We start from the raw sequence: 24654 nt of genomic DNA on the forward strand, positions 1-24654 counted from the left end.
TTTAGAAAATGCATAGGATGTGCCAGGCATCATATACTGTACTACCCTCCTTCATGTGTACCACAAGTTACATGTGGATATCATCTTCCACGTTGTTTCCTTTAAAGAAAATTGAAGCTCAGCAAGATTGAGTAGCTTGCTCCAGATGTGAACTCAGGTCTGAATCACTCCACATATAGGTTCTTAATGACTCCATGTCTTTAATTCCACATCTGCATTTGTTTGTTGTTGTTGTTTTTAACTTTCCAAGTATCTGATCTGAAATTCCTTTCTCTGGGGAATTTTCCACTTTGTGGGTCTTGGTGAGAAACAGAGTCTTCCTCTCGTTATACAAGCTGAACATGTCAGATACACTGTTTATTCACATGCTCAGTCTCCCTTACAGATGGAAAACAGTCGGGCGACCTCGGGTTGGCCAACTGCACCCCTCTCTTGGATTTTGAATGACAAATAAATGATGTAAAGAAGCAAGGCCAGCAGTGCTGGGTCAATCTCCTGTTTCCTGTTCCTGCTTGGTAGCAAGGCCAGCTAGGACTTATAACATCACTTCGGCCTGATCCTATAATTGCAATAGCATAGCCTTGGCTTACGGTTGTTTAGTCTGCTTGTAGTTACTGAGACCTAACCATAAACTTCCAAAAGTTTCTTTTTCTGCTCAAATTAGGCGTATCCGGTTCCTGATGATTCCAAATAAGACCTTTCCTGATATACAGTGGTGACCTACTTATCCAGGCAGATGTAACATCGTCCTGGCAGGGACAGAGGGCAGGCAAGTTCCTTGAACAGCTGAACAAGAAGAAAAAGACCTAAGAAGGAAGAATTGAAGCCAGTTCTGCTTGTGTTATACTTCTACCAGCAGCTGCCTCTGTTTCACAGAGCACATGCTAAGGACCATGTCCCTTCCCCTGTAACAGACGAGCAAAGTAGACCCAGGCCTTCCAACCCAGAGACCAGCTGAGCTGTACCGTGGACAATCTAGGATGTGAAAGACTTCACTCAATGTCTTTGTCACTTGACACATTGTGCCTCTCTTTGGGAAGTAGCTTCTTTGTGTGACAAGAATATGCTAAACCAACACTTAAGTGGACAGAGGTGAAAGATGCCAAAATTAGCTACAGAAAAAAAGGCGTAAAGACTTGTATTTTCTGTTATTTGAAGGTGTTAAGACCCCACATAGAATATGAGTCCTTTAAAGGAAAGTTGTGAATGGCACAGGGAATGTTGAATTTCCATGTGGCAATATGTCCTTGATCGGTCATGATGATGATGGTAGCATCAGTAGCATTTATCAGTGTTTCCTGGGTGAGAGGCACTTTATCCTAATGACCTTTTATCCCCATGACGACCCTGTGAAGTAGGAAATACTGTTTCAGCATCTTCAGGGTTTTTCTTTTTTCTTTTTTTTTTAATCAGGAATTTACCCTAGATCACAGTTGGGTGGTAGAACGACCAGAACTGGACACTAGCCTTTCCTGAATTCCCAGGGTGTGATCTTAGCAGTTGTATTGCCTGATGCAGAGCCATGTAAATGTTGCCAAAGCAATGAAACATGTACCTATTTCTAACAGATTCTAACTCAGAAGCTCTGGGGTTAAGTGCAGAGCAGTTGAGTGTGATTTTCTTTACAGACAGTAGATAACTTAAGAGAAGTTGTTTAAAAGTATATTTGCATATTGCACTACACTGTCATATCTGTGATTGGTTAGCTATTGAGTCACTAACACAAATCCCAATCCCATCTCTAATCTCATTCATCTCTTGTATGATATTTGACCTAATTGAGGCAGTTTTTTTTTTGTTCTTTCCCACAAACACACATCGAACATCCAAAACATGCTTACCATTTGTGAGCATATTCTCTTAGTTATTTAGGAGTTGAGTAAGAGTGAGAGAGAAGGGCTTCCCTGGTGGCGCAGTGGTTGAGTGTTCTGCCGGCCGATGCAGGGGACGGGGGTTCGTGCCCCGGTCCTGGAATATCCCACATGCCGCGGAGCGGCTGGGCCCGTGAGCCATGGCCGCTGAGCCTGCGTGTCTGGAGCCTGTGCTCTGCAACGGGAGAGGCCACAACAGTGAGAGGCCCGCGTACAGCAAAAAAAAAAAAAAAAAAAAAGACAAAAAAAAAAGAGTGAGAGAGAAAAACACACATAAATATGAAATACGGTCATCATTTTTTAAATATCCTTTATGTTGTTAATCCCTCTTAGCATTTACTGCCATTCACTCATTTGTATTATTTGCGGTATAGCAGTTTATTCACACAGCATTTTTACATATGGCTTATCATTTGTATTCTATTTTAATAACACTAATAATTATAGACTATTGACAAACTCATCAGACCCTACATGTTCATTTCAAAATCTTGAAAATAAGGTGGAAAATGCGGTGTAAAGTGGAAAATCTATGTGTACATTTTCATTGGTGGAATGAGGAGCTACCTGAATATCACTCCTTTAGCTTTTCCTTCAAATGGTGCACTTTTTCCTCCATGCATAGGAGTCAGTTCCATTAGGTAAACAGTAGTCTTGAGGGCAAACCTCAGAAGTAGAAACAGGAGAACTTTTCAGTTATGGTAAAATCAAACATAGTTTTCTTCAGTAGTGAAAAAAAAATTCTTCATGAGAAGTTCAACCACTGTGAGTTCCATGGTGAAAAACTTCCCGCTTATAGATGCAACTTCCCCCAGAATTCTGAGAAATGTCGATAGTAGAGAGGGGTGTTGCATACACCTGTTTCATTTCCCTCTGACTTTTCCTTCTCCTTTCTCTATTGACATTAAAATCTATAGTGAAAGCACATAGTAAGCAGTCTAGGACAATTGATATGACATTTGATCTAAATCTCCAAAGTCTATTTTAGATGGGGATGCTATGAGAGTCACAGGAGGGGAAAAAATCTAGAATTATTCTTATGTGATCAAATGTACTAAAATAACAAAAGCAAATCTTATTTCTAGCTAATAACATAGCATTCCTTATATGATGTCATATTATGGCAGAAAAGAAATATATGCGTCTATTTTCTTCTATATTAAAACTGCTAAGGAGTGGGGACCAATGAACTAAATCAATTGTTTTGGGTTCAAGTTGTAGTTTTTAGTAGCCATCCTTCTTAGCAAGTTTTCAGAAGCAAATGTAGTTTGTTTACTATCACCACTAAATGTGCAATTGTGTAGATTTGTGGAAAAAAGTATTATCAAATATATATACTTTAAGATGATTTGTGTAAATTTATCTATTCATATTATTATTCTCCCCAAGTAAATCAAAATATACTATATACTATGTTTTTCTTCTATAGCTTAAAAGGGGAATGTATGTTTAAACTTATTCAAATATTTATTAGGTGTCTACTAAGTGCCAGGCACTCTACTAGGCAGTAGAGATGTTGTATTAGAGGTGGAAAATGTCCTTGACCTCCAGAACTGATACTCTTGTAAGAGAAATACTGGGTCAAACTAAGTCAACAGTTTCTTTGCTACAGAGCTTTTTACGAGTCTTGTGAATTATGAGTCTCTGATAAGGAGATGTAGTGGACAACAGATCCCAAATTTATTTGAAATCTTTTCCTTCATGGACTGTCTCATAGGATTTATGATCCACTGAACACACCTTGAGAGACACTAGTATTCTGCAGTGGTTAGTTAATTGTTTTCTATTAAACAACTATATACTGAATCCATGATATTATTCTGGATGTTTTGGAGGATACAATGATGTACATGGCTACTGTGATGATAAGGGGGTCCAGTTTAGTGAAGAAGAGAAACCACAGGAGTTATAACTTAATGTAACAAGGAAATACAGACACATATACATATATTTATATGTAAATTACTATTTATATAGTATACAATGTCTTCTGAAGAAGATAGAGTTGTTTGTAACTTGGGATCTCACAGGAGGTTTCACAGAGAAGGTAGACCCTGAGCTGGGCAGAATTTCAGTAAGTTAATTTGGTTCTGACCGTACGATAAAATCAGGTATTTGCACTGGTCAATCTGACCTTGATGGAACAGCATTCCATTTGCAGGGAACAGTGTGATCAAACATGCAGTGGTGGAGATGGCCAGATTGTAATATTCCAGTACCTGGAAAGTGTTGGAACATCTGCTTTCTCCACGGTCTAGAAAAGTGAATCTCAAGTGAAATGCACGTATAATGGAGGCCAGTGCTCTTTGCTTTGTGCACTGCTTTGATTCTACAGCATGCAACAATGTAGTGATCTGTTTCAGATTGTCATTATTCGAGAGAGTTCTTAGTAACAGGAGTGGAAAAGGAAGACCTCTCTTCCTGTGTTTCTGCCCTATGCTCTTAAGCCAGAAAAGGTACCAACATCACTGACCTGACCTTGTCTCAGGTATCTATCAGGATCTACTAGAATCATTCTAGTGAAAGGTAACTAGACGTCCAAAGGACTCAAAAGATACACTATAACCTTTGTATACTTTACCTGGTGAAAAAAAATGTCACCTGAGTGGTCCCCTTCCCTAGAAATACCAGTATGTTCTTCCAGTGCATGGCAGAACTTTGCAGGTAAAACTGGGATAAAGGTGAAGAACAGTCTTAAAATTCTAGTCCTTGAACAGCACCTAACACACAACAGGTTTTCAATAATCTTAGCAACAGTATTCACAAATAATGACCATCAGCGTAACTGCTCTTTTGTGCCAAAATATATTACCATATTACTTTTTTTCTTGCAGCTTTACAACTTGGGTTCTATTATTGTTTCCATTTTACAGATTAGGAAAGTGAGGCTCAGAGATGCTAAGTCACTTGGGCAAGGTCACAGAGCTCGTAGGAGATAAACCTGCACCCTTACTGTTGGATCCTACAAACCAGACCATAATTTAAGTCCTTCAAAATATACCTCAGAACATTTGAGTAAATTAATGAATAAATCCTCCTAGTCAGACTGACCAGATCATTATATTAGGTTCAGCTATAAGTGGAGGAAAATCATAATCATAGTTGGACAGTTAATACAGTAATTTACTTGATTTGAATTTTCTAAATGACATTTAGCTGCTGATTTCATGATGATAACCATCGAATAAAAACAGGTATATTTTGATGTTTGGAATAAGATCTCATATTGAGTAAAATACATATTGATTCCTAGACCTATATGATGTGAGTAACAGATGACATTGAGATGCCATCTAGAAGTACTCCTGTGCAGTTCATCATGTCAACCCAGCTAATAATTTTAGAATCTTCAGAGTGAATAATATATGCAGCCATAAAGCATATTTCTAATCAATGCAAATAATATTTTTCCTATGCTAAACCCAGAGTGAAGTTATAACACGCATCATAAGATTAATGGGCCATTTTTTCTTCATCACTTTGCTAAATTACTTAGTCTGGAAACCATTCAGAAGGTTGCGAATTGGAGCTGAGCAGTAGTAGTGAGACTGTGCCTCTGATGATGAAACTATTTCCACCCCGACCCCTACTGCTCCCTTCTTGGGAAAGAAGGCAACGTTTCTCCTAGAAAAAGTCACAGGTTCATAAGCTGGCTTGTATAATACGTTTGGAGGAATAGTGTGTCTTTTAAGCAGAGCCTATCTCGGCATATAAAATAATTTTTACCTACCATTTAATGAAATTAACACTCACTTTGAGGCTAGGTCTTTTGCCATTTGACTCCTGGATCACGTCTATGGATATATTTTTTTCTTGAGACGAAGTGTGAACCCAATATAGTATCCATCATTCAGTCTATCTAGCTGAGGTACATCATCTGAAGCACAAGCTCCGTGAGGCCAGGCACTTTATCTGCTCTATCAGTGTAGCCCTGATGCCTAGTGTCTAGCTTTTGGAGATTCTTAATAAACATTTGTACTGAATAAACATTTGTACTGAATTGTACTTCCCATTTTCCAGTCAAGGGTATCCCACTCATGTTCTGTGAACACTGGATAGCAGAATCTTACTATGTTATTTTTCTTTTCCCTTTGCAAGTTTCCTGAAAGGGCATTCCTGTCCTTAGAATGTCCATCTCCTCCCATCTTCCTGGAGAATAACTGTTCTTTCTTAAATACTTAGCCCCATTATTGACTCTTTAAGATTGAATGTATTACCTCCTTACAAACAGGAAAATGCAGTGCTTTTTTTTTTTTTCGACAATTTATCACCAGAAAATTATTCTAACACCTGAAATTCTGGACCTAAAATGCCTGGACTAGTGGTTCTCAAAGTCTGGTACCCAGACCAGCACATCAGCTGCACGTAGGAATTTTTAGAAGTGAAAGTCTTGGGCCCTGGTCCAGACCTACAGACTCGGACACTCTGGGGGTGGGGCCCACTGCCTGTTTCAGCAAGCTCTCTTGGTGATGCTGATGCATACTCAAGTTTGAGAGCCACTGCTTAGACCTAGAACTTAAGGTTTAGGCTTTGGACAGATCTGAGTCCTAAACACTACTGAGACACTGGGGTGACCATGAGCAAGTTACTTCTGGGAACCTCTTAGCATCTGTGTGCCTTGCTTAGCTAATAGTGATTTTAATTAATTAGAATAATGCACATGGTGTACTCAAGAGAGTAACCAAAGCATACTTTATGTTCCATAAATTCTAGCTGTTTACCATTATCATCAATCAGAGCTTACTGACACATCCTGAAGACATTCTTCTAATAAGTGTAATAATGTGGTTTGTAAAATTAACAGCTTAGAAGAGCATGTTACGAATTTCATCAGACAGGGTCTCAGCAGGAAATCAGGGGTACATCAATAAGGATAAATTGAGCCCAATGTAGAGAATCAAGAGATAGTGTAGTGCCCTGGGTTCAGTAAAAGTGTGGCTACCTTTATAGGAGATGAAAGAGAAAGGAAGCCTTGCTGGAGAGAGAGTCCTCCCCAAAGAAGCTGTGATGCCCCACGGAGAAGCACTATACGTTAGTTGGGGGATGCAATTTGGCAAGAATTAATACCCTAACTTCACTCCCCTCCTTCATTCCCTACAGTCTTCTATTGGTACTCTTCATTGGTGAACCAAACAGTAGCTAGAGCAAGGACACTTACTAAGATAGGCCATGCAAGCCATCCATATAGAGTTGGGTGGAGAAAGGATGTGGAAGGGCAAAGAGGACATATTTCCCGCAGGTGGTGAGTGAGCTGTAAAATCACTCGCCCTTCTAACATCATTGCCATTGCAGGAGCACGGAGGAGCAAGTGGTTAGTTCTGACTTGGCAGATCCAGGCGACTGCAGGACACAACTGGTATATGAGTTGGGCTTTAAAGGTAGATTTGAATTTTAATGGAGAGCATGGAGTAAGAAATGGTGAAGAACCAAGGGAAAGGGAGATTCATTGCAAATGGAGAAAAGAAAAGTGGCATAAAGACAAGAAAAGTCAAGACTTATGGAAGAGATAGCAAATACTCTGCGTGTGACTGGAGCAGAGAATGGGTAGACGAAGGCTGGAAGTTAAGATGAAGTCATCCTTGAATAACATTAAAGTTTCCTCCTTTAACCTCAATTTCCACCTTCTACTCCCTTCATTAACATTGGAAAATTAAAAGTGAATTTGACTGGGCTGGTGACAACGGCAGTATGAAGCAAAGAGAGGAGAATAAGAGTAAAAAATTTAGTAGTACCTTGGTGAAGCTGGGTAAATGATGGGTGGTGGTGTCACGTCAAAGCATGGGCAAGTGATTGTGACAAATATAGGCTTATTTCTTGACTATATGACTTCAGTTAAGGTACTTAAGCCCTCTAGGCTGCAGTCTCCCAACCTGTAAATTGGGGATAAAACCTCGCTTCCTCCAAGGTTTCTGTGAGGATCTAATGAGCAATGGAAGTAAGAGTTGAGTCCAGTAATCAGTTTTTAATACATATAAACTAATGTGAGGATAAGGGTAAGAATACTTGCTATCATTTATTGAATACTTACTATGTGTCCAATATTGTGCTAGTCTATTTACATATCTTTTCTCACTTAGCTTTCTTTTCTCTTATCTGCCTTTCTATAGGCAAGAGATAACTGATGGCTCAGTTATGAGGAAACGCAGTTGTGAGGAAAATGTCAGAGGGAAAATGTACCAGAAAGTTAATTCCTAATGGATCTGTCAGCCTTAAACAGAGCATGTCTGTGCTAAACTGTATAAAATATCTGTGCTAAAACTACTCAATTGGACAAGTTTTGATAAAGTATTAACTTAATGAATAGGCATAAACAGCTTGGAGCTTTTTGGAGGGTATGTGGTAATATTAGTATTGGTGTGATGACTTTTGAAAGTTCTATGGCGTATAGAAGTCAAAAAGAAGACCCGGAAAGGGGGAAAACTCTCTCTGAAAGTTATTGGGGAAGTCTGGCTAGTAAGACTCCAAAAGGGAGAATCAGTAAGAGGCCAGGTTATTCATAGGCCTTCTAAGAATGTGTCCATGAGAAATATTTACAATGATTGGATGCCGGAATAAAGGAGAACACTGGCTCCATAAATGGTAACTTATTTTACACAAACAGGCTAATGATAAAAATAATGAAAATCTGATGGATTTTTGAGAGTTTCATTGACCAAACTGAGACAAAAGTGCATAACAGCTAGATGCTCATAGTTTTAATCAGTTCAGTTTGGAGTCAAGCAAAGATAGCACCTGAAATGGTAAGGGACGTTTATGCAAGGTCACAAAGATTTTTGGTGGTGCATTTGGGATATAAACCCATTTCCATAAGATTTCCTTCAGAGGTCAAATGTTTGCTTGTCAAAAGTAGCATGAACTTACTTCCAGGAAAAGTTCTTAAGAAAAAATAATTTGAGTAATGAAGAACACTGATGTAACAGTTAATTTAAGAACCCAGAAATAGAGGTAAAGAGTAAAGCAATTATGGGTTAAGAGTCTGCATAAATTCCCCTGGAAGGGGGATATGGTCAGAGATGGCAGTTTGAAAACAGTGAGTCACCAAAAGTAAAAGTTTAAATTACAAGCTGCTTTGGGGGTCTTCAAGAGAGATTTTATAGATTGAACAACAACAGCAGCAAGGATAAGGTATAACGCTGTCATGTAGACTGCAGCCTGAAAAGAAAGCATTGCAGAAAAGCCGCATCATCCTGAATTTATATTTCCGTGCATTTGAACAGATTGGAGAGCAGTAAAGTTGCTTTAAGAGCGAGTGATTTAAGTCAGCCAGCTTGTGAATAATACGAGATATTTTTGCATTTACATTAACTTATGTCCATAAATAACGAACTTTAACAATGAACAAAATCCGTAATCCTGATAATGCTAAGAAAACTGGAAAGATACCTTTACCTTGAAAAGGCAGGATAAAGAAGACAGCATAGAAATTTAGGGAGATTGCAGTTTTGGAAAAATTATATTAACATTTATTAGCTGCTACAGCTTTGAAATGTGATGATCTAAAGAAAGAAGTAGACTGGTGATTTCTAAAAGGTAATGTGTTGGCTGAAAGAGAAGAGAATCTTGTTGAGACCTAAAGTGTTCTTTTAAGGATATATTTCAATGTCATTTCAAAAAATAAACACAGTTCCCATAACAAAACAGTGAGGTTAATGGAATAATGCAGGTGAAAGCTTTTTGGCCCGAAGGAGTTCCATCCTTTGGAACAAAGTTTTATTGTTGAACACACCATGACCCAGGCCTGTGAGTGCCAGCACAGTGGCTGTTTTTACAAGATCTGGTACAATATTCACAGTAGTTCTGGCCTTAGCACTAGGCAAGGATCATTCTTTTTGTATCTTCCTGATTGCTTCCTCTACAGAAATGGGATAATCCCTCCTCTTCTAAACTGGAAAGTAGTTTCTTCCCTCAATAAAACTAGTTTCTTCTCCAGGTTGAGCTTTTCCAACTCTTAGAGGTCTAAAATGAATGATATGAAACATACTATATTTGCATCTATTTTTATTTAAGAGTTATCTAAGGAGATTTATCTAATTAAATAGGAATTTCCTAAGAGATGCCAAAATAAACAACCAACAAGTTTTCTTTAAAGATCATATATATTATATAACAAGATCCACCTAAGAGTTAAAATATAAGTAGGTATATAATTTAACTGTTTGAAGATAATTTTTCTTCTTACCACTGAAGCAATAAGCAAGTAGTAGTACAATTTGGGGAAAACAATATTTCTGGCTTTTGTTTGTTTTATTTTAATTTGTGATATTCATGAGATCTTTTGTGAAGCCTTTGGGTATATAGTAAAATTCATGGGTTTTTAACTTTGTATTGACTCGTATTTTTGTAGGTTTAAAATTTTTCTTCTGGCTTTAATTTATACTATCTCCATTTACTTTTTCATTTAGAAATAATGTATTTTTCTCAGGATTGCAATCTCAGTGCAGTCCTCTACTTTTCTATTTGTTGGACGTTCTCTTAGACGTCTACATTTTTGTCCGTACATTTCTAGATTTTTATACAATTGATAAGAACTCTTTAATCTTATGAATTCTTTATATTTTCTCTTTGGAGACAAGATTTATAGGGATTTCCTTGGGCTTAAACTAGAAAGAAAAACGAATTTGCATATGAAATGTTGAAGGCTTTGTTACAAAGTGGGTTAACATTATATGTATGTTTGAAATAAACTACTTCAGCCAGAGCATCTAGCTGTTAACCTCCAGATTAATATCTATCATAAAATATGTGCATGCTTCCAACACATGGCATTGCCTCCTATTACTGCATGTCCAGGAGAAATTGTTTTGTCTTGTAGCAAAAGGCATTAGCTCTTTGCACTTTTTTTTTTTTTTTTTTTTTTACTGACAGCTATCCAAAAATCAAGCTGAACCCTTGTATGTGAGGACAGAAAAGGACAATTTTTAGACAGGTCTAATATCCAGTTGTACCTTTCAGTCACTTAGAGAGAAGGCTTAGACCCCTGAAGCCCAAAGTCACAGGTTTTTTAGGATTATGGTGGTATATACCTCCAGTTTATAGGAAAAAAATGCGTTGTAGAAAATCCAAGTTAAATTAGGACTAATATCCAAGTTAAATCTAGAACTAAAGTTTTACTGCCCCAAATACATGTAAACTCTAGGTTACTGCTCTGTTGTCTATTTCATCAGTTGCAGAATATTCAAGTTAGTCTTTCAATGCTAACAAGAACATAAAAATGCATTATGTCTAAAAGCAGAACATGATTGCCAAGCCAGATCTGCTCATTACCTGAGAGTTTGGGGGGCCACCCAAGCGGCATCTACTTGTTTGCTACTGACCTTCAGTTAGACTTGCTCAAGAATTGTTACAATGTAATAACATACACCCTTATGTACTCTTGAGTTGATTGAAAACACACAGCAAATGTGCACACACACACACATACACACCAGCACACCAGCACGCACCTACTCTAGAGCCTAGAATTTTAAGAGTCAGAACTTTTTATTTGCTTCTGGATTAAGATGGAGCCTGTATTTCCTCAGCATGCTAATTAGAAACTCTATAAACAATTCAAAACCAGCTTCTTAAAATTCTGTTTTACAAAAATTGATGTTAAATATTGTCCTTAGAGAGTTCTACTCTGACTTTTCAAATTGTTTTTTTCTCCCTTCATGGGATAAACAGTTAGGGTTTCTTTTTGTTTGTTTTTTATCTCTCATTGTAAAAAATTCTATCTTAAAAGCTGATTTATTATTTCTTCCTTAGCATGGACGACATGGGAACAAAGATGATATTTCATCAGTCTTGTTTTTATTTAAGTTGAAAGGTTATATATTTCTACTATCTACTGCAATACTGCTAAATATTTTTATAGTGCTTGTAAATCTTACGACATTATTTTTTTAGTTTGTATTTAAGGCATTTACTCAAAAGGGACCATATGCCTCTGTTCATGTCACTCTATCATCAGTGTGTATGGTCACTCTATTTTCTAATACTTTTAAGATTGGTTTTGGCCCCGACGTTCCTCTGCCAGATTTATTTCCTTTATTTTCCCCTATATAGCACCATTTGGGCCATTTAATATGTAATTTCCCAACTCACCTTTCATAGTTATTTTAAACATATGTATATATTTGAAATACCGAATTGTTTTGTATTTTCTCATTTTTGCAAAAGTAGTATCGACTAAGAATCACATCCTATTCTTTTATTTTTTCTACACAAAATTATTGTTTTAAAATTTGTCTGTGTTGCTCCATAGAAATTATTGCTTCTGGCCACTGTCTAATATTCCACCATATGTTGATACCATGTTTTGCTTATCCATTACCCTGGTGATACATACTTAGGCTCTTTTCAACACTTTATGTCCACCATAAAGCATTAATACACTCTTTCCACATGTCCCCTTGAGTAACAGTGCAGCCGTGGAATAGCTGAGGTAGAAGTCATATATATGCCTTATTTCACAGATTCCTCCCCAGAATAGCTGTACCATTTTCCCCTCACCAGCAATACTTGGAATTTCTCTCGCCATATCCTTTGTCACCACATGCTGTTAATCTGCATTTTTAAAAATTAATTAATTTATTCATTTTTGGCTGCATTGGGTCTTCGTTGCTACACTCAGGCTCTCTCTAGTTGCAGCGAGCGGGGTCTGCTCTTCGTTGCGGTGCTCAGGCTTCTTATTGCAGTGGCTTCTCTTGTTGCAGAGCACAGGCTCTAGGCGCGCGGGCTCAGTAGTTGTGGCTCCCAGGCTCTAGAGCGCAGGCTCAGTAGTTGTGGTGCACCAGCTTAGTTGCTCCGTGGTATGTGGGATCTTCCTGGACCAGGGATTGAACCCATGTTCCCTCCATTGGCAGGCGGATTCTCAACCACTGCACCACCAGGGAAGTCCCCAGATACATTTTAGAATCACTTTTTTATGCTGTCCCTCAAAAAAAAAGAGCTTGGCCTTTTATTACAGTTGCATTTAATTTTATAGATTAATATAAGGACATTTATATTATTATAGTAAGTCATCTCATCCATACCTGTGATATATATTTCTTTTACTCATGTGTCCTCTAATAAAGTTTTCATTATGAAGATTTTCTGCATAATTTATTAGGTGAAACCCCATACTCTCTATAGGTTTTGTTACTGTGGTAAATTCATCTTGTATTGTATCTAGATATTGATGCTATGGAGGAACACAATTGATTTTGGTGTATTAATTTTTTTCCAGCCCCTATGTTGAGCTCTTTTCTTAGATTTAATAGCTTATTGATTTTCCTGTGTTTCCAATGAAATACGTAATCAAAACAATCTATAAATATGACATTTTTATCTGTATTCTTCTAAACCTTCTCTCTCTTTCTATTTCTCTCAATACACAGCTCCAAAAAGGTCGGTTCCAATAGACCAGTAATGTTAGAAATCTTTATCTCAATTCTCTCCTTAAAGGAAATGCTAATTTTTTAAAAAAATTACTAGTATAATAATTTTTGTTGGTGTATACATGTGCCATGTATTTTTGGTATATAGCCTTTATCAAGGAAAGATAGTTATTATTTGGATCTAGTTTTATAAAATTTACCCTACCCAATAGATTTTGAACCTCATGGGATGCTTTTTATCTCTTGTATCTAAAAAGAATGATGATATGATTTTCTCCTTTTATTTAACTAATATAGTGAATCACATGATTTGACTGGCTGATACTGAACCAACCTTGCATTCTCAAGGATAAACCCACTTGACCAAATCGTATTATAGTATAGATTAGCTTTTGCTGTATTACAAACCACCTCAAAGCTTAGTGGCTTAGGGAGATCAGCTTGGTGCTTTGTGACCACCTAGAGGGGTGGAATAGGGAGGGTGGGAGGGAGGGAGACACAAGAGGGAAGAGATATGGGAACATATGTATATGTATAACTGATTCACTTTATTATAAAGCAGAAACTAACCATTGTAAAGAAATTATACTCCCATAAAGATATAAAAAACAAAACAACAACAAAAAACTTAGTGGCTTAAAATAGCAATTACTTGGCAATTTGGGACTGGATTCATCTGGGTAGTGTTTTACTTTTGGTTTTATCTGGGCTCTTTCATGCAGTTTTAGTCAACTGATGGATCAGCTGAGTGAGAGCTGGTCTGAGATAGCCTCACTCACAGGTTCGGTGGTTGGCTTGGACAGTGGGAGCACCTGGTCCACTTGTCTTCAGAACCTAGTGGGCTAGTCCTCGGCAACTGAGCCATCAAGCTCTTTTGCTATTGTCTCATCATGTGGGTTGAGTATGCCAAAGCCCAGTCCTGCTGAAGTGGTGACTCAGGAATGAGGGTGTCAAAGGGGATTGTACCATAATTTTTGAAACATCCTATCACAATGTTTTTAATATACCTTAAAACTCTGTGGAATAATAGTGTATTTAGGTTTTTGACTTATATTTTTAATAAGGAAAATTTGATTGTAATGTTTTTTTATATTGCCCCTGTTTTGTATAATATTCTTCTTGCACCTCTAGCCCCATTATTCTAGCTTGGGGTACTTAAAATGTATTGAAGGGGATAGAAATGAGTATTGCATCTTAAATAAAATAGTCTTGGACAAGTGGTTCCCACTTATCACTGAGGTTGTTCAACAGGCTGCACTCTCACAGTGGACTATTGAACCCGTATGCACACCAAGCATTACATCTCACTTATACCTTACTAGCATTCTTGTGCTGGTTCCTTGATTTTAATTTAAAAAGTAATAAGTACTTGAAAAAATACAAAGTAAGAAGCAAAAAGCCTCCATCACCCTAGTCTCTTTCCCTCACAGGGGAAGCAACTATAAAGTTAAGATGTCAATTAAAAAATATTTACAAGATGGGGCTTCCCTGGTGGCGCAGTGGTTGGGAGTCCGCCTGCCGATGCACGGGACGCGGGTTCGTGCCCCGGTCCGGGAGGATCCCACGTGCCGCGGAGCAGCTGGGCGCGTGGGCCATGGCTGCTAAGCCTGCGCGTACAGAGCCAAGGCCAGGGCAGTGAGAGGCCCGCGTACCGCAAAAAAAAAAAAACAAAAAAAAAAAAAAAAAAAAAATATTTACAAGATGAAAATGATTCTTCAAAGTCCTTGGGGGCATTTAATCATTGAAGGGTATGCTGAAGAAGGTAAGTAACAGTTTGACCTCCAATCCAGAGACAGTTGGCAATAAGTGTAAACAGTGTTCTAACAAAATGGCCTAATAGAACTATAGAACTAAAGAAAAAGCTAGGATTAGGATTATTGGGCCCAAATTCACATTGTTCCTAATGAAGAACCTTAAAATCATGAAATATTGACTGATCTCTAATTCTAAGTCATTCCAGAATGCTATTTTCTATGTTGAGGAGTGGAGTTTGAGAGAGAAATAAGAAGGAATAAAGTCCAATTTGGTTTTAAAGAATCATGGAGAAATGAAGATTATTTCTTTCATAATTTCCCCGTAGATAGAGCTCTTCTATGACTGACTGTTTCACTAAAGCAGGGAAATACAGGGTGTTATCCAGAAAATCATATCAGTTTACTTCCAGTCAGTCCTCTTCTGGGCAAACACATCTTTAACTTCATTTGTATTATATAGTATTTTAAATTATGAATTGTTTTGTCTTCTCAGGTCAGTTTCTTTTAGCCACGTGGGTTTGTTCTCTGTTTATTCCTTCCTCCTTCCCTCTCTTCCTTCTTCTCTCCTGTACTCCCTTTTTTATTAGTGAATTGGAAAGACGATTTCCTTATATACGCTAAACTGTGCAATAGCAAACCCCCAAAATATAACTAACGTTTTATGAAGAAGACAATAACGAAAAAAATTATAGTGGAAAAATCTTAGGAAACTGGAAGGAATTTGGGGGTCTTTCTGTCTCGAAGTAGATTTGGAATGTGCATTTCAGGTTCTCTTTTTTAATGCAGGGTTGCTAGTTGAGCCTTTATTTTGTTTCCAGAAAAACAGTCAGCTTACATATTTTTTTTAACAAGGTTTTCTTCACCTTTGGAAATTAGTAATGATTAAAAAGAATATTATATAGTTAAGTGATGTCTAACATTTTTCCTCATGGATTCACCGTAGTTCAGGTTATAGCCCTGATCTGTTTAATCCTCCAAGAATCCTGAGAGGGAGCAAAGGGGCAGATGTTCTTTCCTTATTTCACAGATGAGAAAACTGAGGTTCAAAGATTCAAAGTGAGGTTAAGTGCTTCTGCCAAGGTCATTCTCTGAGGTGGAGCCGGAGCCAGGAATAGCACCTCATCCTCTTGTTTTCTCTCATGTGATTCTCCATCCGCTGACCCACTCTGACTATAAAAACACACTGTACCAGGCCTCACACAATCCCTGAAACGTCCTTTTAGTAGGACACTATGGTAGTGACAAGATTGAACAGATATAAAGAATGCTGTAAAAAAGGACCTGTCTTTTTTGTTGACTCCATCCCATAAACTTCCACAGCCACACTGCATGAGAAACATGAGACATCCATTAAGATCATATTCCCATGAGTTCCCAAATCTAGCTAGAACTAGATTTTGCAGAAATTGAAGACACATCTTGTGGCCTGACTGCTGAAAATGAGTGTCTCAGGAGTCAGAGAGGCATTGCTGCTCAACGAAGTCAAGAATGCCCTTTGCTAATTGTTTCTCCTCCATTTCTGAGGGAATTTAAATTCATAATCGGCACCATATATTATACTTCAATACTATTCACCATCCATCTTGTATGTATTTGCAGGAAAGAATGTTGCCCAAGTCATTACATCCCGCCATGATTCACAGTCGTATGACCTTAGGTGGCAGCTCAGCAGGAGCTTACCAGTGCCTTAAATCATCCCTGTTGTGGACATACAAGAGCGTGACCTCTGACTTCCCAAGCTGTCTCTTCATGAAATGAAATGGAACTGCGAGTTTAGGGGAAAGTTTTGAAAGTGTCTGGCTCTTGTAGTCATCTAATGAGGTCCTCATTTCTAGCTGCGAAGCATGCCCTTTAATTGGTGGTCACTCGAAAATCAATGATAATATAACTGTCCAAGTCTTTGGAGCTATTTTTCTCTCTGCTTTCTATCCTGCAAGTGCACGATAAAAGAAACCACCCATTCAGCCATTATCTTGTGTCACTTACTATTCAGAGATCAGTCTTCCTTTATGTGCTCTTTCAGGAAACACCTGGGTTGTATTTTTCACTAGCATTTCAGGCAGAGAGTAGAGTCCTTGGCACAGGTTAAGTCCTCAAAAATGTTAGATGGGTGGATGGGTGGGCAGTGGATTGCAGCACATGAGCAACTACAGTAGCATTGTGATACATGACAAGGAAATGACCTCAGTTGGGGGAATAAATGCCTAGCACATATGCCACCACTTTTCCCTTCCATCTTCATTACAGTCCTTACTAATCTATTATGACATTTTTTCCCATTGGGTCTAGACGTGACCTCAGGATCCTTGTAGAATATGAACAGTCCTGTGCAATGTAAACCTTGTATAATGTAAACAGTGCTTTACTGTTTGATTTGAGTTGGGACATGAGAAGAATCCTATTTTCCGTCCATAACATAGACGTTGGGAATAATAGCTAATGCTTATGTAAACATATAGATTCATAGGATAGAAAAAATAATTTTTAAGAAATGACCTAGTACAGACTTGGGGAAAATATATGTTACCTTGATTATAGAAATTTGGTTCAGCCACTCAGCTTCAACCTTCAAAAATCATGTCACTTTTTATTTTAAACCAACATATGAATCCAAGGTATAGCAAAATAAACCATAAACCTTGCAGAACAGGGCCCTTCTAGATACGATCTCGTTAGGACCTGATCCTCCATGGTTGTATCTACACAGAGGGGTAATGCCAGGTCCCCTACTGGGAAGTTGAATTGGAGGAAGAGATAGACATAGAGGTACTATGGAAAATTCTAGACTGACATGGTCATCAGGAAGTCCTATGAAAAATAATTTCTGGTGAGTATAGAGTAAATCAGCAATGAGAAATGGAGAGGATTGGAATTAAGTAGACTCATCACTAGTCCGTGGTTATTACCAGTGTACCAGTTTAGCAATGAATTACTCAAGGTAATTGATGCTAGGTAGTCTAACAAACACTCCTGAAAGCCAAGTGTCTTAACTTAATAAATGTTTATTTCTCTTGTCAGAGACCAGTGTGAATTAGGTGGTTCATTCTTAGCAGATTATTTTCAAGTAGTGAATCAGGAACCCATGCCCCCTCCACCTTGAGGTGTTGTCTTAAATGCATGACTACCTAAACTACAGCAGAAGGGAACATGGGCAATCATGCATAATATCTCCTGGCCAGGCCTGAAAGTGGTAGACCCATACCCTTTCAACAAGAATGCAAAAACTTGACCTCTGCCTGGCTCCAAGGGAGGTTAGGAAAGGTCATTGTTCTGTGTGTCCAGGAAGAGGAGAATGAAATGCATCTCACTATCTCATCCATAGCTGAAGGCAGGTAATCTGTGAGAGAGAGCAATGTTTGCAGATGGTGACACATGAAGATTGAGGAAGATTGATTTCTCAGTCATTGAGGAGTACTGTTCCATCTAACTGAGTTCTGAATGGTAATAAAGTCATCCACTGAAAACTTGCCAATCTAGTTTGTGTGCAAGATATTATGAATTATAGTCTTACCGTTAATTTAGCAGACCCACAAATATTTACATCTACCAAGCACCGTGCTGGCAACTGCAGCTTACCAGTACTTCTTTCCTGGGCCCTGGATAATTTCCAGTAGTTGGTATCAGGATCTAAGCTATCCACTTGATGTGGACACTAGTCCCCTTGTAGCCGTCTCACAGGAGCCTTTAACCATTCATGGCCAAAAACAAAGGAAATGGGCAAGAGTTACTGCTCTGCTTATCAGAAAGTGTCTCCTAAAGTCTTGTCTCCTAAATCATTTTTCTGGCCCCTTTATAGTAATTCTTTCTTTATTCACATTTCTTGGCCTACTGAACACTATAATCAAATCCTCCCTCAATTTTCTTTTTTCTGAAGTATATAAAACTACATTTTCTTCAGCCTTTTTTTAAAAAAAATGATAATTATCTTGTTTATTTGTATTTGGAAAATCTAATGAGATCACATATTTAAAAATCACATACTATCAAAAGATAAATAGTAGTAGTAATTCCTTCTGGAATATTTTTGCCCCTCATCCAACCAACGTTAGGTCCCTTACCCCCTTTCTTAGCAACTTTTATTAATTTCTTATGTGTCTATCAGAAGTTTTTTGTGGCAAAGGTACATGTGTATGTTTCAGAGGTTACTGTTGTCATGAATTCACAGAAGCCAGAGCCTGGAAAGCATTAAGTGGTCCTGAGCACCCCATTTCCAATGAGAGAGCGTAGCAGTGCTCAAACGGCTGGGTGTCCTATAATTCAACTCAATTCTGGCACTATCTACCTGTAGATAGCATCAGATCTCACATGTTAAGGGCTCAGTCCAGCAGGAATGCACACACACACTTCAGGTGCCAGTCACCAAGTATATGTTGTCACCTGTGCTTCTGACCCTTGTACCACAGGTCAGAGGTTCCAACGACCCCCTTCTTAGCTTCAATTAATTTGCCCAAGTGACTCATAGAACTCACAGAAATATTCTATTAACTAGATTAACCGGTGTATTATAAAATGATAAAACTCAGCAACAGCCAGATAGAAAACATGTATAGGACGAGGTATGGAGAGAAAGCATGGAGCCCACTCTCCCCAAATCTCCATGTGCTCACCAACTGGGAAGATCCCTGAACCTTGTCCTTGGGGGTTTATGGAGGCTTCAGTACACAGGCGTGACTGAATAACTCATTGGCCATGGGGGATTGAGCTCAATCTTGAGTGGCTCTTCCCTGCCCTGAGGGCAAGGGGGTGGGACTGAAAGTTCCAACGTCTAATCACAAGGTTGGCTCCACAGGCTGCCTGCTCCCATCCTTAGGTGCTTTCCAAAGATCACCTTGTTAACATAACAAAAGACATCATTATCATCTCATCACTTAGGAAATCCCAAGGGTTTTAAAAACTCTGGCAGAAACTGGGACAGAGACCAAACATATAATTCTTATTACTCCTAAAGCACAGTTATCTAGGTAAATGTTTGTATCACCCCAAACAGGCAGTAGTCACCAGGGAAAATAAGTTAATTGCCAGTCTTTTCTATTAATTTTTAAAAATCAGATTTAAGAAGAGAATTTTTTGAATGGCCAGTGAAAATGTCTCTTACTTTAGCTCTTGCCCTTTTCTACTTATTATTTATTTTTTCAATTTTTAGTTTAGTTTTGAAAAGTGTCTTTAAGTTACTTTAAGGTTAGAACCGAACCTTCCAGGGTTAAAAAAATATTGCGTCTCTTGAAAGAGATTATTTTAGACTTAGTGAAATGGATTTGATGCTAGAGAACATGTGACATCATACATTTGACCTTTTTGAAATGATTTACATTATATCAGCTACATTTTAAGTCCAGCAACTGTAACCAAAAAAAAGAAGAAAAAAACCCTACTAATTAAGGCAACTTTGCAGATTGATGGCATTAGATTATCAATTAAGATCTCAGTTTTAAACCAGATTTTTCCTCTAAATAGTGATCCAAAGAACACTAGTTTTACGGTCATTCTAATTAGTCAGACAGCCTTCTGATTGTTTAGTGCCTTCACTTGAAGTTTGTTAAATATTTTGAATCCCACCTATGCTCCCATGGGACATTAGTGAATGTGAAGTCAACAAAAAAGAAAAAAGTAAGAGAAAGGATTTTGTAGTAAAATAAACTTGAGAAATCCTGGGTTCAGGAAATTTAAACATGTTTCGTGACTGGAGGACTTTTGAGATGTGGAATGAGCTATAATGTGCTCTGTGATTTTCACTGTTAAGTAGAGTTTGGTCTGAAGTGTTTTTAAACTTTATTTAGCTCTACAACCCTTTGTCAGTGGAACATTTTAAAGGACTCTTTGTTTCTAGCAACTTTGGAAAATGCTGTTCTGGTCTCAGTTAAGCCCTTGAAATGTTAGCATTTGGAAGGAGATCCACACACAAGCTCATCCAATTTCTGGTACAGAAATCTACCATGTATCCATGCTATAGGCTCACTCAGCTGTGGATGAGTATTTTGATAACAAAATGCTCACTACCCATAAATCAGCTGATTCTATAGTCGGAATGCTGGTCTGTTAGGAGGTTTTAACTTTTAAAGTGCCTTTTACTCTTAGAAAATTTTAAGTTTTAAAATTTTGTCTATTGGACCTAGATCTGATCTCTGGATTAAGATAAGTCCTACTCAAGTAAAAGAATCCTTATTTTTCAAGGATGATTTGTACATGAAAAAAAAAATCCATATACTTCAAATCATCTGTAAATAGTGACTGAAGAGTAATTGAAAATACATTTGAAAATAATTTTCATTTGAAATTTATGTCAAAATATGTTATTATATAAACGAATCCAGTATATTTTCTCTTATAGCCAGTAAAATTTAGGTTAAATTTTAATTAAGCACAAGTGCTACAATTAAAAAAAAGAATTACATTCTGTTTCGAGTGATTATTTCAGCAAAACTGGTTTATGGGACAGTAAACTGTCCTTCACTGCATGTTCAATGTTAGCAGCTCAAACAGGCTAATTCTGGTAAAAATTCAACAGTTTTCCAAGGCCTTCTCTTAATTATTTGATACTCAATTGTTTTTTCTTTTACTTCTGTTGTATCTCTTCTTTAAATTGTTACCTGCACATCCTCATTTATCAATGGCTTTGTATGTTTAACCCAGCAGATCTCTGGTATTATTTACAATGGCTTCATGATATTATATCTTTAAAATTCAGAATCGCACTTTAAAGTTGATTTGAATTTTATTTCTATTATACGGTATTATGTTTATGTTATGAATCCATCAGTGAGTAATTTTCTGAAACAGGATGAGCAGTTTGCTGACTTAGAAGGGCTGGAATCTATAGACACCTTAACATTAAGATGTAGATAACGAATAGTTGGATGACAAGAAACCCTGTTATATGAAAACAGGAATAATAATGAGTGTTCCAAATCTTATCTTTTCTGTTCTTACTTTTCTCCAAAGGTTAGTTCTAGAGTCCTTAATTCTCCATTCAGTATTAAATGATTGACTATTTGCAGCCTTCCCACCATTCTCCCCACTTCTAGGTCTGAGTTTGATAAACCTTTTGGTTTCATCCTTTCTTTGTGAAGTAGTGTTCCTAGTCAAGCCAGAAGGCTGTTCCATTAAAGGTTTAGCATTTTAGTAATTTTAGTAGTAAGGGTAAGGATAAGTGGTCTTCAGCCCGTCACAGTCTTCCACCCAACCTTTCTTCAGATGAATTTCCTGCAGTAGAAAAATTAGACAACCAGGCTGAATGATTGAGTCCCTGACTATGACTAGCAATGAACTACTCAGCCCTGGCTTCCTGAGCATGCCATCCTTCAAAAACAGCCTGCCAGATGGAATCTCAATCCCCTAGCTTGGCATTCAAGATACTCATACTCTAATCCACCAAAATCCAGTTCCAGTAGTTCTCCCCACTTCTTTCATACAGCAAATATCCATTCACCCAACTGCATTCACTCATCTGGAGTACAAGTTCTTTTCCTTATATTCCAATATATCCCTATTTCATCTGCCTGGGAAGTCTTTCAACTTCTTCACAATCTTAAATCCTACATGGTCGTTACTTTCCTACCTTTACAACTTGACCTTAAGAAAATTTTTGCTTTCCAAGATCTATAAGTCAATCAATCAATAAACCATTAATAAGTTCATAGGCTGCTTCAATACAGTTCTCCTCAATACAAATATAGTTGTCAATCCTTAATAATTGACAGCTTATATTTGATCACATAGAAATGTATTTTAACTCATATTTGTTATCTAAAATGATAGTATAGCACTCTTCATTTTGTTGGTTATTTTCACGTATTTTAATGTCAGTATCACCTCTTTGAAGACTTAAAGTATATGTTGTCCATTTTTTCAGTATTTTAGTATCCTGCCCTGTTTTACACTTAGTGGGTGTTCAATAAATGACTTCAACACTTCACAGAATGGAGAAAATTTTCCCAAATCCTACAAGCGTTGACCCTGTCTGACTTTGCACATCACTTGTTAATGGCAGCTGGGTAGTTGTGTTTGATAGAAATTCAAGAAAAAATTTCTACATGTTTCAAGACCAAAGCCACAGTCATATGAGGACCTTAGTCAGCATCATGAATATATTCTTAAACATATACAATGGAGAATTGCACTTTTATGATTTCGTGATGAACCACATGTAAAACAGTCATTCACATTTTATTTATTTATTTATTTATTATTATTTTTAAATATCTTTATTGGAGTATAATTGCTTTACAATGGTGTGTTAGTTTCTACTTTATAACAAAGTGAATCAGCTATACATATACATATATCCCCACATCTCCTCCCTCCTGCATCTCCCTCCCACCCTCCCTATCCCACCCTTCTAGGTGGTCACAAAGCACTGAGCTGATCTCCCTGTGCTATGTGGCTACTTCCCACTAGCTGTCTATTTTACATTTGGTAGTGTATATATGTCCATGCCACTCTCTCTTTGTCCCAGCTTACCCTTCCCCCTTCCTATGTCCTCAAGTCCATTCTCTATGTCTGCGTATTTATTCCTGTCCTGCCCCTAGGTTCTTCAGAACCATTTTTTCTTTCTTTCTTTCTTTCTTTTTCAGATTCCATATATATGTGTCAGCATATGGGATTTGTTTTTCTCTTTCTGACTTACTTCACTTTGTATGACAGACTCTAGGTCAATCCACCTCACTATGAATAACTCAATTTCGTTTCTTTTTACAGCTGAGTAATATTCCATTGTATATATGTGCCACATCTTCATTATCCATCCATCTGTCGCTGGACACTTAGGATGCTTCCATGTCCTGGCTATTGTAAATAGAGCTTCAAAGAACATTCTGGTATACGTCTCTTTTTGAATGATGATTTTTCAGGGTATATGCCCAGCAGTGGGATTGCTGGGTCATATGGTAGTCCTATTTTTAGTTTTTTAAGGACCCGACATATGGTTCTCCATAGTGACTGTATCAATTTACATTCCCAGCAACAGTACAAGAGTGTTCCCTTTTCTCCACACCCTCTCCAGCATTTATTGTTTGTAGATTTTTTTGATGATGGCCATTCTGACCGGTGTGAGGTGATACCTCATTGCACTTTTGATTTGCATTTCTCTAATGATTAGTGATGTTGAACATCCTTTCATGGGTTTGTTGTCAATCTGTATATTTTCTTTGGAGAAATGTCTGTTTAGGGCTTCTGCCCATTTTGGGATTGGCTTGTTTGTTTTTTTGATGTTGAGCTGCATGAGCTGCTTGTATATTTTGAGATTAATCCTTTGTCAGTTTCTTCATTTGCAAATATTTTCTCCCATTCTCAGGATTGTCTTTTCATCTTGTTTATGGTTTCCTTTGCTGTGCAAAAGCTTTGAAGTTTCATTAGGTCCCATTTGTTTATTTTTGTTTTTATTTCCATTTCTCTAGGAGGTGGGTCAAAAAGGATCTTGCTGTGATTTATGTCATAGAGTATTCTGCCTATGTTTTATTCTAAGAGTTTTATAGTGTCTGGTCTTACATTTAGGTCTTTAATCCATTTTTTTTTAACATCTTCATTGGGGTACAATTGCTTTACAATGGTGTGTTAGTTTCTGCTTTATAACAAAGTGAATCAGTTATACACATACATATTATCCCATATCTCTTCCCTCTTGCGTCTCCCTCCCTCCCACCCTCCCTATCCCACCCCTCCAGGCTGTCACAA

General features: G+C 37.6%; 1 protein-coding gene across 50 annotated transcripts in view; it reads left to right on the forward strand.

Annotated features, from left to right (window-relative positions):
• LOC132597126 (metabotropic glutamate receptor 7-like) overlaps positions 1 to 24654 on the forward strand; it is a 303251-nt gene that overhangs the window by 25425 nt on the left and 253172 nt on the right. For 2 of the 50 annotated variants that reach the window (XM_070045265.1, XM_070045266.1), the window contains one exon: positions 665 to 1582. The exons of the other annotated variants lie outside the window; for them this stretch is intronic. The gene's annotated coding sequence lies outside the window, so the exon portion shown is untranslated. Of the gene's footprint in view, positions 1 to 664; positions 1583 to 24654 lie in introns of those variants that run through there. 50 annotated transcript variants of the gene reach the window in all.

The sequence above is a fragment of the Globicephala melas genome, chromosome 3 (genome assembly GCF_963455315.2).
Source record: "Globicephala melas chromosome 3, mGloMel1.2, whole genome shotgun sequence".
Taxonomy (NCBI): Eukaryota; Metazoa; Chordata; class Mammalia; order Artiodactyla; family Delphinidae; genus Globicephala; species Globicephala melas.